Here is an 11,920-nt window from a genome sequence, read left to right on the forward strand (position 1 = left end):
CAGCACTAGCTGAACATCATATCGAAACAGGACATAACATTTTATTTGATGAAACAACAGTCATTGCGAAAACACACAACAAATTTCCAAGAAAACATAGAGGAGCAATCGAAATCTTCAAACACCCTAATAACATCAATAGGGACAATGGACATAATACCAATCCGATTTGGCTTTCCGTTCTCCCGGATTTTTTAAAAAAGACTTGATTGGCCAATCAAGTTCGACCAGTCCCCAAGGTGGGGCGCTCTGGTCAATCACAGGCATTGTAGAAAGTATACCTAAGAACATCATGACCTGTTAACTCAGTTTCAGGTCAGCCCTGAAGATGTGAACTGCAATGTTCACGAAACGTCGGCAAACAATTCGTGGTTTTTTACACGAGTGAAACCCGAAATATCTCTTTTTATCAAAATGAATCATCGTGAAAGCATAAAATCTATTATCAATAATATACGTGTTCATTGCCCTACGTAATCCGCAACGTTTTCGAGCATGTGGAACAAGAGTGTAAGTAATCGTTCGCGCTCGAAATTAATGTTTTTCCGCGGTCCCCCCCCCCTCTGAAATGTTTTTTTTACACTTGTTCTTAATATTTTTACTCTTGAAATTAAATCGATTTAACAGCTTTATAAGAGGTTATGTCAATTATTCAAATCTGTCAAATGCAGTCCCGCCCAAGTAAATAACGTTCGCCATCTTTGATATGTATTATACATAGTTTTCTACAATTTTCTACGTATATTACGTCGTTTATGTATTATAAGTAGAAAACCTCGAGTGACATATCACAACCCATCTCTGCTCAAGACTAAAGATCTGGCTGAAATGGATGACGAGCTTCGTGGAAATTTTTCGAGGAATCCGAACTTTGGATTACCGGTAACAAGCGTTGAATTCAAAAAAATTAAGAATTTGTATAGCTATGAATACGCGATTTTTCCTCCGTCTAAAATCCCCCAACGGGAACAGAAAAATCCTATTCCTCTCAATCAACTTAGTAAAATTTAACGAAAAAATTTATTTAACTTCTTTTTCATTATTCAATCTTTTTATAACTTATAAATTCGAAAATTATTCAAATTTATATTTATTTATATTTAAATAATTTGTTTAAACGTCTTAAAAAATGCAACAACGAAATCTATGCAAATGTGTGAAGTTAAATAATTTTAACTCTATTGAGACAGAGTTGAATTGGTGAGAATTATTCTGAGGAATAAGAAATATCTCCGTGAGGTGCGTTACCGGTACAATTAGAAGGAATTAAATATACTGAAAACACGTCCTCTTTGGGAGAATAGAAAACTGTGTGGCGGTCGCTATGGAAATAGAAGTGAATAAGTTTAGGATGTACCTTATTCTTATTGTGGCATTTTAGATAGATGGAATAATCGCGCATTCAAAATAATAGAATAATCTTCACTTTTGCGCTGAAATCTGAAAATATTAGTTTTTCTCTATTCTACGTTTATTACCGGGCTATCACTTGTTGTGTGTATAATGCAGCGAGAGCTTTGGCCGATGCGAACCGTAAAACAAAACCAACGGTTCATCAAAAGACCAAAAGACGAATGCATCAACTCGCTACAAAGATAGGCTGCACGGAAAAAAATTTGGGACAGCTGTTGCGTTTGGTGTAGTAAAGGCAACACAACCACGAGTTTAACGCAACAGCAGCGCCACTTTGCGTGAAGCGGCTCCCTTAAAATGTAGGTGTCTTGAAGACAGGGCGCGCTGACGCTCGTGTATTTAGCCCAGCAATGGTACGTATAAGTAACGCAGTCGCCCTGAATGTCTTTCCGTGTGGGCGAGACAGTATGCGTGCCGCATTCAGTGTGCGATTGACTACATCACACCTGGTAGGAATTTTACCGCTAAGGTTCTAAAGTTGCGCGTGCACTCCGGACCCGTTATCACACACTTAACAAGTCAAAGCTGCTGACTATCAGGCAGCATATTGTTGAGAGATAGAGCATTCTCATTAGGCCATACAAATTTAAAGGACCGAACCTCCGAGGGTATAGCTGTAAGGGAAAATACATTGCCAGTATAGGGATGACATTTTCGGAGACGTTTTTAAAATAAAAGAGGAAAAATGATGAAATATTGTTTCGTAGTATGGTGTAAGAAACACAGGGCTGTCCACCCAGACACAATATTTTTTCGGATTCCAATAGGCATAACTGAGGAAAATCAAAAGTTTGTGGGAAAAAATCGTCTTTGGCCTAGTGATCTGTCAACAAGTGAACTTATTATATTCTCATAAAGAAACAGGGAAATGTGGATAAGTGTTTTGTGTTGTGGGCCTTTAAGTGGAAGTGTATTAGAAAATTCTCGGATTGGCGAGGAACATTTGATGAGTGGTAAATAAGAAATGTATGCGTGTCGAATGTGAGGTTATGTTTACCACAATCGCAGCCGAAGAATTATTTGTGATTTGTATTTAGTAAAGAATCGATTAAATTGAAGTAGGATAAAATAGTTTGTATTGTTTTTCGTGGAAGATTTTACAAACAATTTTTTAGAACCCTTCTGAAAATTTCATGAATTTTACATGTATTTCAAACAATAAGTAGCTTTTCCGTATTAGGAAAATTGTTGAAGTTTTTTGAGACGTCAATTTTCGTTATTTGTCGCAGGATAATTTTAATGTCACTTGAAACTCCTTTTAGTTAATTGAAGATTCAGAATTGTATTTAGAAATTCATTTCTTTGGTCAAAAATACAAGTATTTTATTTGAAAATTCTTTTTTTTGTGAGAAAATTTAATATCTAACTGTATATATAACTTTTTCACTTTGGGTTCAAAGTGTATCTCTTTTTGGTTAAAAATTTGTGAATTTTGTTGAAAAAGTTGTCTTCTTTGGTAGAAAATTAATCTTCTTGGCCAGGGAAAATGAAAAATTTGTTAGAATAAGGTAGAGATTTTTTAAATTGGTATTCTCTACTTTTTTGTTTCAAGAAAAATTTTGTATTTTCGTACAGTTCTTGGAGGCGTAAATTTTCGTTATTTGTCATAGGAGAATATAAATTTTGCTTAAAAATCCTTTTAATTAATTCAAGATTCATAATTGTATTTGAAAATTCATTTCCTTGATCAAAAGTACAAGTATTTGATTTGAAAATTTCTTTTTTCTTGTGAAAATTTAATATCCAACAGTACACATAACTTTTTCACTTTGGGTTCAAAGTGTGTTCCTTTTTGGTTAAAAATTCGTGTATTTTGTTGAAAAAGTTGTCCTTTTTGAAAGAAAATTAATGTTCCCTGCTTAAAATATTAGATAAAAACCAATTAGAAACCAGATAGAAACCGGGTAAAAACCCATTTGGTTTCTAACCGTCTCTCACCGGATCCTAACTGGTCTTAATTTTAATATATGGAATATAGTCGGGTCATAACCGGCCCTTATATGGAAAATAGTAACAGAAAATAAGTTGTAAAAATCTTCTAACCAGTCCTAACCGGGTTCTACCCGAAATTTGGGAACAGAAATGAAATATAGTCAAACTGAAGTTATTTTCTAATTGGTCTTACCGGTTCCTAAAAAACACTTTATATTGGTGTGTCCTAACCCGTCCTAACCGGGTTCTATCCGGAGATCAAAAAGAGGAATTAAATATTTTCAAAGACCAAAGTTAGGTTCCTACTGGGCTCTAACCAGTCCCTATAAGGCACTTGGCACTGGTGTGTGTTCTAAGTGAACCTAATCGGGTCTCTCCTGAATTTGGGAACCGAAATTAAATGTTGTGAAAGGTTGAAGTTAGTTTCTAACTAGTCTTTAACCGGTTCCTAAAAGGCACACTGTTCTGTACTTTAACCGGTCCTAACCGGTTTCTATCCGGCGATCAAAAAGATAACTTATGTATTGTAAAAGACCAAAGTTAGCTTCTAATTGATCTCTAATTGGCTCGTAAAAGGCACTTGACACTAGTGTGTGTTCTAATCGGTCCTAACCGGATTTTATCCTGCGGTCGAAAACAGAAATTAAATATTGTCAGACCGATTCCTAAAAGGCACTGGAAAATTGTGTGTGTTCCAACCGGTCCTAACCAAGTTTTATCCGGCGATCGAGAGCAGAAATTAAATATTGTCAAAGACCGAAGGTAGTTTCTAATTTGTCTGTAAGCGCTTCCCAAAAGGCACTGATGTGTGTTCTAACCAGTCCTAACTGGGTTCAGCTCGGAATTTGGGAACAGAAATTAAATATTGTCAGACTGAAGTTATTTTCTAACTGGTGCCTAACCGGTTACTAAAAGACACTTTATACTGGTGTGTACTTTAACCGGTCCTAACCAGGATCTAGTGGCTCATTTTAGGGTGACGTCCTCAGGATTTATGAAAGTTCAAGTGTCGGTGGATGGAATAAGAACTGCTAAGGAACCTGTGCGCATAGTTCCAAACGACTCTCAAGCTCTTCCCGTTTTAATTGGATGGAGTTACACGGAGCTTCCTTGCGTGGAGTATACGAAAAGAGAAAACGAACTGAGCTTCTAGGAACGTCAAGATAACCCATTCAGTGAGACACCCGCTGCAATGAGTCATGGATCAGAGTTGACTATCGTCACCAATGACAAAATTCCACCTCACTCAATGAACCTTATTTCCACAGTAAGTTCAAACAAAGAATTTCTCCTGTCTATTTTTAATTTAGGATCTGTTGAAAAGATACCATCGAGTAAATTAGAGCGTTATGAAATTTGTAGTCTGCAGAAAATCAAGAAATCACAAGATAGACCAGCCGTAAAGCTATCCGAAATTCATGTAGGAAACAATCGTCCCCAGGAAGAAGTTAAGGATTTGGTATCAGTTTTAAATGATTATCGAGTAACAATCAACCGCAGTTTGTTTGACTTGGGATGCACAGATTTAATTTCCATGAAAATTACTGAAAAAGCTGGAAGTGAACCTATTTATTGTCGTCCTCATCGAGCCAGTGATAAGGAGCGTAAAGAGATTGATACAATCTTTAGCACATACAAGGAGGCAAGATTGATTGTCGAAACCGATTCACCATACGCTAGTCCCGTTCTGCTGGTACGAAAAAAGGATCGTGAACCGCAATTGGTTATCGACTATCGCAAGTTCAACGCGCAAACGGAACGATTGAATTGTCCCTTACCAAATATTGATGATCATCTGTCGTTACTGAGTGGAAGTACCTTATTTATTACTCTGGATTTAGCGCATGGGTATATGCAAATTCCCCTGGATGAAGAGGGCAGACATAAGACGGCAATGATTGCGCCAACAAATACTGCTCTCGGGAAAAGTTGGAAAAATCTGAAAGAAAGACTTATAATGGTATTAGAGGCTCTGAAGAAAGCCGGCCTCACCATAAACTTATCGAAATGCCAGTTGTTGATGGAGAGGGTAACCTACTTAGGATCCGAGATTTCGGCTGATGGAATCGAACCGGGTGAACAAAAGTTACGAGCGATCTTGGAATTTCCCTTACCAGAAAATGCAACTGAAGTGAGAAGATTTTTGGGAATGATCGGATTCTTTCGTCAATATGTACCGAAGTTTGCAGAGAGAGAGAGCCGGGCCTTCGTTTGATCTACTGAAACCGAATATCGAATTCCGCTGGGAAACAGAAGAAAAGAAATCCTTTAAAGATCTTAAGCGAGTCATGGCCCAAAAGCCTATTGTTCAGATGTTCGACCCTCAAAAGTGGACGGAGCTTCATACAGATGCAAGCTTGAAAGGCCTGGCAAGAATGTTACAACAACGTAGAGATGACGCGAAGCTACACATGGTTTACGCAGTGAGTCGACGAACAAGTGATTTTGAGAAAAGTTAGCACATGTGGACGCACTAAGTCGAGCCCCTGTTCAGGAACCCGAAGAAGAACCAATTGAGGACCAGTTGTTGATGTACATTGTGATTTCTATTGAAGATGAAATTGTGATGTTTTCATACGCTGACGCCGATCTACGTAAGAAGTGTGATATCTTGCAGAGGAGTGAAGATCAAAGATCTAAAACTCAGAACAATGAACTACATGAGGGTATCCTCTATAAAAGAGCGGGTCAGGATTTAAAATATGTCGTACCACGTTCTTCACTACGCAAAAGCCTGACTATCCGCTATCACAATGTAGGAGGTCACTTCGGCTTGTAAAGAACTGTAAAGAAGATGAGTCATTATTACTACTATCCAGGATTGCGCCGGTACGTCCGCCAACACATAAGGTCGTGCATACAATGGATATTTACGAATACTGTCGCAGGTCGACAGCCCGGTGAATTACACCCAATACCTCCGGTAAAGGGACCCTTTGAAGTCGTCAACCTGGATTATCTCGGACCTTTTTTCTTAAGTTCGCGCAGAAACAAATATATCTTGGTAATTATTGACAACCTAACAAAATACGTTCGTCTGGCACCAACTAAGAAAGCATTAGGTGATGGAGTCATAGAGTGCTTAGAAGAATTTGTATTGGACTTTGGAGCCCCTAAGCGTGTGATTACCGAACTCAGAACTTGCTTCATTTCCGATAAGTTCACTGACTTCTGTCTTAAGCATGGGATTAAAGTTACAGTTGGAGAGGGTGAACATTGTCTTTATCCCAATGATACAAGTAAGTCTACGAGAAGAGAATGGAGGCGATTGGGATCGACATCTAAAGGTAATTGCTCGAGACCTTAATGAATCAGTGAATAAAACGACAGACAGAAGCCCATTCGAGCTACTTTATGAGTACTTCCCACGTCACGACGAGGGTATTTTGAGAAACTTAACGGGGCATGCAGACTACCAGAATCCGACTATTCTTCGTAAAGCAACTCGACAGAAAATTCTGGCCAAACAAGAAAAATTTAAGCAGCACTATGATTAAAATCGTTATCGGAATGTTCGCTACCAAATCAGAGAAGAGGTGGTGATGAAGTGAATCCAGTATCCACAGGGGATTCTACTAAACTTCAATGAAAATATCGAGGTCCACTTGTTATTTATAAAACTTTCCCTGGTGATACTTAAGGTGTTGCAAACCTAAGAGTGGAGAAATCTGGGCGTCGCTTTGCTAGTACAGCACATGTTACTCAACTAAAACTCTGGACTCCATGGTTGGAAAAAGAAGAATCAGATTTGCCAGACGATGATCAATTCAGCTTAAATGAGAACGACTGTTTCCGAGATAAAACAACTGAACAAAAGAAATATCAGCTTGACGAAGATGAAATTAAGCTCACTAACGATCATGACCCATCTGATCCATCTCGACTGTTCCAAGACGCTCCAGGTACTGTCGACCACCTGCCCTAACCAGAGGAGGTCGAAGTGTTTGGAAGAGAATTCTACGAAGTGCAGCATAGAGTAGACGAAGACTCAGAAAACATAAATAATTTCAAGGAGCTGTGCAATGCCCTCATAACACCTTATAAAGAATGCCCACCCATCACTACCGAGAAGGTGAAAAAAGTATTAAGAGGGATGAGAAACTATTCCGCTTCGGGACCAGATGGTATCAAGACCTTCTGATCAAGGAAGTTTCCTATCAGACCATCAGCATTTGGCCCGTATATTTACCTCATATTTAAAGTCGTAAGAGCCGATTCCGGAGTGTTTGGTGGAAGGGCGCACAATAGTCCTGTCGAAAATAGGCAACTTAGCTGACCCGAAGAATTACAGGCCAATAACTTGTCTGAACACACTTTATAAGATATTCACAGCTATCCTAAATGATAGGATTGTTCGGGCAATTGAACCTGTGTGGCAATAAGTGTATGAACAACGAGGCTCAAAGAAAGGCGTAGCCAGATGTCGGGAAAACCTGCTCATCGATAGATGTGTCTGTAAAGATGCAGCATTCTACCAGCGTGACCTATCGATGACCTGGATTGATTATCGGAAAGCTTTCGATTCGACATCCCATAGACTTATCATCTGTCTTTTGGAAATCTTAAATGTTCATCCGCAAATAGTTGGGTGCATAGAGAGATTGATGCCGCTTTGGAAAACCAGATTTACTATCTCATCTGGAAAAAATCGTGTGACAACTAACAAGGTCACCTTTCAGAGAGGTGTCTTTCAGGGCGACACCATGAGCCCACACCTCTTTTGCCTTACATTATTGCCATTATTTCTAGCACTTTGCCATTCCGACGGGTACTTTTGCGGCAAACCTGCATATCGAAAGTACTAAGGAAACAGGAATGAAATTTGGGTTAGAAAAATGCGCCAAGTTTTATTTGAAGCGAGGAAAACTTAATGGCATGCTTGAAGATCATGAGCTCGTCGATAGAAGCGCTATACGAAACCTTTGAACTGGAGAGACTTATACATACCTGGGCGTGCCACAGAGATGCATTACCGGTACAATTAGAAGGAATTAAATATTTTGAAAACACGTTCTCTTTGGGAGAATAGAAAACTGTGTGGCGGTCGCTATGGAAATAGAATTTAATAAGTTTAGGAGGTATCTTATTCTTATTATGGCATTTTAGACAGATGAAAAAATCGTGCATTCAAAATAGTAGAATAATCTTCACGTTTGCGCTAAAATCTGAAAATATTAATTTTTCTCTATTCTACGCATATTACCGGGTTTGCAGAGCGTGCCATGCACACCCCGAGCATTTAGTACACATACTATCTAGTTGTCCAACTCACGCGGGAACAACCTACATCCAAAGGCACAATGCGGCACTAAAAGTGCTTTATTACCATCTCTGTCACTCTTACGGCATCAAGCTTAATATTGCTCTTCTGATTGCCCATAGGGAAATAGCGTCAATTTTCGAGAATTAGAAGTGCCGCATATACTGGAACTTTATATTCTCGACAATTATTTCTGTTGTACACTCGAGGCCTGACATGGTTCTTCTTGACTTCGAGAAGTGAACGATGTTCTTTATTGAATTTTCAGCACCAGCTGACAAAAACATCATAGCCAAGGAGAATGAAAATATTCTGTTAAACTAATTATCATTATCATCGGCGCTCTTGGAGGTGCCAAGCTTTCACTGGTTAGTAGCCTGAAAAGCATCCCTGCGTATGAACAATATACTAAAACACTTGCGGGAAAAATGCAGAAGGTGGTCGTCCTTGGGTCGTTCCGTGTCCTCAGGCTGCACAAGTCTTTTGCCGGATCGTCGTATTGATTCAGTTACAGACTATAACCACCTATCTCACGGTCATGAGGAGTGGTTAGGGCCAAAATGTTACCGCGATTTCTCTAAGATCAGTGCAGTTTGTCAGATTAGCACCCACTCCCGGCGAAATAGTGCGGCTGTCTTAATGACAAACTTTTAATTATATGTATGTTTTTATTTTTAAATATATAAATGCAAAGTTCTTTCTAATTAATTTTGTATTTATATTGTTATTTTTTCAAAACTAACATTCCAATTCTCATACATATTCATTCTTTTAAATCTTTCTTATTTTATAGACAATCTCTATTGCTTAAAATAAAACGCATCATGCATTTATCTTTATTTCTACAATGGATAGCCCGCAACGTGGAGACAATTACGCATTTCTTCGTCCCCGTAATATCTTCCCAAGACGGGAACAGATAATCCCAGATATCACACGGGACCAGCAAAAACACCGGACAAATCCTGAATAAACCAATTTTACTAGATTATGGTAACCCTGGCGGACCGAAGGAACCGAATGAAGCCTCTACAATGTACCCGTAAATACCCCATTGGGTTCCCATTTGGTTTCTTTTTAAAAAACTAAAAAAAAAACAGCAAAACAACTTTTAAATTGTTTAAATTCGGGTTCTACGTTAAAATTCCCTATAGAAAGTTGCGGAATAATCCCAATAGTTTTTTTTTTGCAACAGTAGAAAGTTTAAAGAAATATAAGACGTATAACGCCTGTTCACTGCTATACTTCAAACGCATCATCTGTAAGTAGCAGTCTTGCGATTACTCCGTGAGTTTCTAATAGAAAATTTAACGTAGAATCAAAAATTCAACAGTTTAATAGTTGATCTTGCTGTTTTTTGAGTTTTTTAAAGAGGAACCGAATGGGGACCCAATAGGGTTTTCGCGGGTACTTGTAGAGGCGCTATTCGGTTCCTTCGGTCCGCGAGGGAATACTATGGTAATACTATAGTAATACTATGGATCATAGTAACATACTGCCGTCCGAACTAAAAAGAAACATAAGTGACATTTTTATGAAAAATTAGTTTTTGGTATCGCTGGATTCGTAAGAGAAAGCTGCATCTAAATGTGTTAATAAAATCTACTCATTATTAATATTTATTGCAAAAAATGATTATTTATAAATGAGGAAGGTCAAAGTAGTTAAAGAACACAAGAGAAAAAGATAAGAAAAGCACTTTGCGTGTCCCAAAAGTTGTACAAGGAAGGCAATACGTCATCACCATACACATGAAAAAGAACCTAAAGAACTTTGTGTGTATTTTGCGTTGTAAAAGTGACCGAGTACGTAACGAATTTACAAACGAAAAGAATCGCTTGCCCTTACGTATCTTTTAGCCTTGTGAATTAGCTCGGACTCTGATCGGAAATCCACGGGAAATAAGTCCCGACTAAATTCGGTTCTACACTAGCGACGATCATTCGGGTATGTTCAGAACAACCATTAAATACACAGTATCCCTTACGTATGTTTTGATGTTGTACTTTGAGGCTGCGCTCGAGCTCTTCGATAAAGAAATCGTCCGCAAGTGACCTTGTGTTCTTTTTGCCTAGTATTTTAGACTTTCCGCAACTAGTAAAACATCGCAAGTCCATTTTATAAAAGAAATTGTTTAAAACATCAATTTTTTATTGCAAAAATGAAAAAGCACATTATTTTCACGCAAATAGCGTATCTTAATTATCCAAAAGTTTATTCGATATTAAAGTTCTTTGGGCAAGAACTTCTTCTCAATTTTTTCAGATCGAGGTAGATTGGACTTATGTATCTTTTTAGTTTGTACGGCAGTATAGTTGACGGTGCAGATCTCCTTCATCTAATACCACACTAGTGCCTGCGTAGCCTGTTCGAACGGACTACAACTTTCGGTGGCCAATTTTCTGAAGGTAAAATAAAAATTTCAAATATTCAAGCGAATTTCCTTTGTTTAGAGAATATATACAGGATCGACACGCTGGGCCTTATCAAAATGTATGCAAAACCGCATACACACCCATAAGAATAGCATTAGCGTGTGAGACAAGTTGCATACTTTGTGGTAAGCCCCATCGTGTCCACTCTGTATATACAATTCCCCTTTTTATGTTTTAGAAGAGAGAAGAGGAGAAAAAAGGACGAGACTGTAAAATTCTAACTCGAACTTACCTACACACATGGCACATCGTTGCCTCGGCTAATAGATTTGGAACAATTAATTGCACCGTCGCGTCGACAGAATACACCCATGGAGATAACATGATTAATTGAAAGTAAGTGCAATGCCACTGCTAGAATTTTGCTGCATTTGTGTAGGTATTCCCTTCAATATTCACATAGCGTGCCTGAGATAGTGCGTCGCACTCTACGGCTTTATTCGCACTTGCTTCACTGTGCAGAGACAATTCCATCCCACTGCGAAACTTTTATCAATATTCGTTGGGGCCCTTCTGTCCCTTTTCTTTAACCCATGACTAATCTGATTTTGACCTAAATATGATCATTTTAATTCCTCTGTTTAAATTATAATTAGAAAAATCGAACATTTGTATTTATCAATTTTAAGATCAAGATTATATTTAATATTTAAGTTTAATTAATTTTTCTTTTAAAAAATTTAATTGATTGAAGTTTTAATTTAATTTAATAATGAAGGTTTAAATGAATCGAAATATGATCAATTTAATTCCTTTATTTATGTTTCCTTTGAAAATGAATTTGTTGTACACACACACACACACACACACACACACACACACACACACACACACACACACACACACACACACACACACACACACACACACACACACACAC

Source organism: Belonocnema kinseyi, chromosome 9 (assembly GCF_010883055.1).
Source record: "Belonocnema kinseyi isolate 2016_QV_RU_SX_M_011 chromosome 9, B_treatae_v1, whole genome shotgun sequence".
NCBI lineage: Eukaryota > Metazoa > Arthropoda > Insecta > Hymenoptera > Cynipidae > Belonocnema > Belonocnema kinseyi.